The following is a 3,375-nucleotide window of genomic DNA, read 5'->3' as shown; positions in this document are numbered from 1 at the left end:
GGCGTCGATGTCGGGGTCGGGGGCGGCGTCGAGGTCGGGGTCGGGGGCGGCGTCGAGGGTGTGCGGCGGGTGGCGGCGGTGGTGAGGTTGAGGGCGGCGGCGGCGAGGTCGAGACCGGCAGGGCGACGGTGGCGATGGAGCAGTTGGGGGAGAGGGGGAAGTGGAGGGGAAGGACTTAGCAAACTTTTGAGCCCGCACGGCCGGGGGTTAAGTCAAACTAACAGCAGCGCGTTTTTCCGGAACGCGCTATAGCTAAGTTAGCTATAGCGTGTCTAACGAAACGCGCTACAGCTATTCCTTTCTATTTTATAATATCAGTAGCGCTTTACCCTGAAAAAACGCTACTGCTAAGTCTAAGCATGTAAAAACTTCAAATATATACATTGGTCATCATTGATCTTTTTGTGTAGAATCTAAATAGTCAACATGAATCCTCACAGTACTTGTATAGGCACTGGTGAAGATTCATATTGCAGCCACAAATCCTACACATATAGTTCAATGAAGACCAAGTGCTCGAGATAGTTTGTGAAGTAACATATTTAAGGTGGTAAACACCTTGTTCGCTTAGCAGTATGGGACTAAACTTAATTAGGTGCAATACTTATCAGTGGCGTGTTTTGAAGAAACACGTTGCTACTAAGTACTTTAGCAGTAGCGCGTCCTCGGAAGGGCGCTACTACTATATCTATCCTGGGGGCAACGCCATGGCAATTATAGTAGGAGCGCTTGTTTCACCTAGACCGCTGCTGCTACCGTGCTATTAGTAGCGCGGTTTTCTGAAGCTCGCTACTAATAATTAGCAGTAGCGTCTGTTCTTAAACCGCGCTGCTGCTAAGATTCTGTGTATAAGGTTTTACCTAGTAGTGTCGTTGTATGTGAACCTAGAGCTTATCACACCCGATCATGACATGGTGTCTCGGCACGAAGAACTTTCGCAACGGTGCATACTCAGGGAGAACACTTATACCTTGAAATTTTAGTAAGGGATCATCTTATAAAACTGCCGCCGAACTATGCAAAATAAGATGTATAAAATATAAACATCACATGCAATCAAAATATGTGACATGATATGGCCATCATCATCTTGTGCTTTTGATCTCCATCTCCAAAGTATTGTCATGATATCCATTGTTACAGGCATGCCACCATGATCTCCATCATCTTGATCTTTTATCAAGGTGTCGTCACACCAGCTATTGCTTTTTGCAACTATTGGTATCGCATAGCGAAAAAGTAAAGCAATTACATGGCACTTGCATCTTATGCAATAAAGAGACAACCATAAGGCTCCTGCCAGTTGCCGATAACTTTAACAAAACATGATCATCTCATACAAAAATTTATATCTCATCACGTCTTGACCATATCACATCACAACATGCCCTGCAAAAACAATTTAGATGTCCTCTACTTTGTTGTTGCAAGTTTTATGTGGCTGCTATGGGCTGAGCAAGAACAGTTCTTACCTACGCATCAAAACCACAATGATTTTTCGTCAAGTATGTGTTGTTTTAACCTTCAATAAGGACCGGGCGTAGTCGCATTCGATTCAGCTAAACTTGGAGAAACCGACACCCGCCAGCCACCTGTGTGCAAAGCACGTCGGTAGAACTAGTCTCACGTAAGCGTACGCGTAATGTCGGTTCGGGCCGCTTCATCCAACAATACCGCCGAATCAAAGTATGACATGCTGGGAAGCAGGATGACTATTATCGCCCACAACTCTTTGTCTTCTACTCGTGCATATAACATCTACGCATAAACCTGGCTCGGATGCCACTGTTGGGGAACGAAGTAATTTCAAAAAAAAATTCCTACGATCACGCAAGATCCATGTGATGCAATGCAACGAGCGGGAGAGTGTTGTCCACGTACCCTCGTAGACCGTAAGCGGAAGCGTCAAGTGATGCGGTTGATGTAGTCGAACGTCTTCGCGATCCAACCGATCAAGTACCGAAAGCACGACACCTCCGCGATCTGCACACATTCAGCTCGGTGACGTCCCTCGTAATATTGATCCAGTTGAGGCCGAGGGAGAGTTCCGTCAGCACGACGGCGTGGTGACGGTGATGATGAAGTTACCGGCGCAGAGCTTCGCCTAAGCACTACGACGATATGACCGAGGTATGTAACTGTGGAGGGGGCACCGCAGACGGCTAAGAGAAACTTTGTTGTGCCTTTGGGGTGTCCCTTGCCCACGTATATAAAGGAGGGAGGAGGAGGAGGCCGGCCCTAGAGGGGGCGCACCAAGTGTGGGGAGTCCTACTAGGACTCCCAAGTCCTATTAGGATTCTCCTTTTCCTTTCCGTAGTAGGAGAGAAGAAAGAGGGAAAGAGAGAGGGAGTAGGAAAGGGCAAGGGGGGCGCCGCCCCCTTTCCCCTAGTCCAATTCGGAACCATGGGGGGCGCGCGCCTCCTTCCCTTTGGCATGCCTCCTCTATTCCCGTATGGCCCAATACTTCTCCCGGCGAATTCCCGTAATTCTCCTGTACTCTGAAAAATACCCGAATCACTCGGAACCTTTCCGATGTTCGAATATAACCTTCCAATATATCGATCATTACCTCTCGACCATTTCGAGACTCCTCGTCATGTCCCCGATCTCATCCGTGACTCCGAACAAACTTCGGTCATCAAATCACATAACTCACAATACAAATCGTCATCGAACGTTAAGCGTGCGGACCCTATGTGTTCGAGAACTATGTAGACATGACTGACACACATCTCCGGTCAGTAACCAATAGCGGAACCTGGATGCTCATATTGGCTCCTACATATTCTACGAAGATCTTTATCGTTCAAACTGCATGACAACATACGTTGTTCCATTTGTCATCGGCATGTTACTTGCCTAAGATTCGATCGTCGGTATCACCATACCTAGTTCAATATCGTTACCGGCAAGTCTCTTTACTCGTTCCGTAATGCATCATCCCGCAACTAACTCATTATTAACATTGCTTGCAAGGCTTATAGTGATGTGCATTACTGAGAGGGCCCAGAGATACCTCTCCGACAATCGGAATGACAAATCCTAATCTTGATCTATGCCAACTCAACAAACATCATCGGAGACAACTGTAGAGCATCTTTATAATCACCCAGTTACGTTGTGATGTTTGATAGCACACAAAGTGTTCCTCTGGTATTCGGGAGTTGCATAATCTCATAGTCATAGGAACATGTATAAGTCATGAAGAAATCAGTAGCAATGAAACTATAACGATCATAATGCTAAGCTAACGAATGGGTCTTGTCCATCACATCAATCTCCTAATGATGTGATCCCGTTCATCAAATCACAACACATGTCTATGGCTAGGAAACTTAACCATCTTTGATTAACGAGCTAGTCAAGTAGAGGCAT

Source organism: Triticum aestivum, chromosome 2D (genome assembly GCF_018294505.1).
Source record: "Triticum aestivum cultivar Chinese Spring chromosome 2D, IWGSC CS RefSeq v2.1, whole genome shotgun sequence".
NCBI classification, from domain to species: domain Eukaryota; kingdom Viridiplantae; phylum Streptophyta; class Magnoliopsida; order Poales; family Poaceae; genus Triticum; species Triticum aestivum.
Note: the sequence above shows the minus strand (reverse complement) of the source record.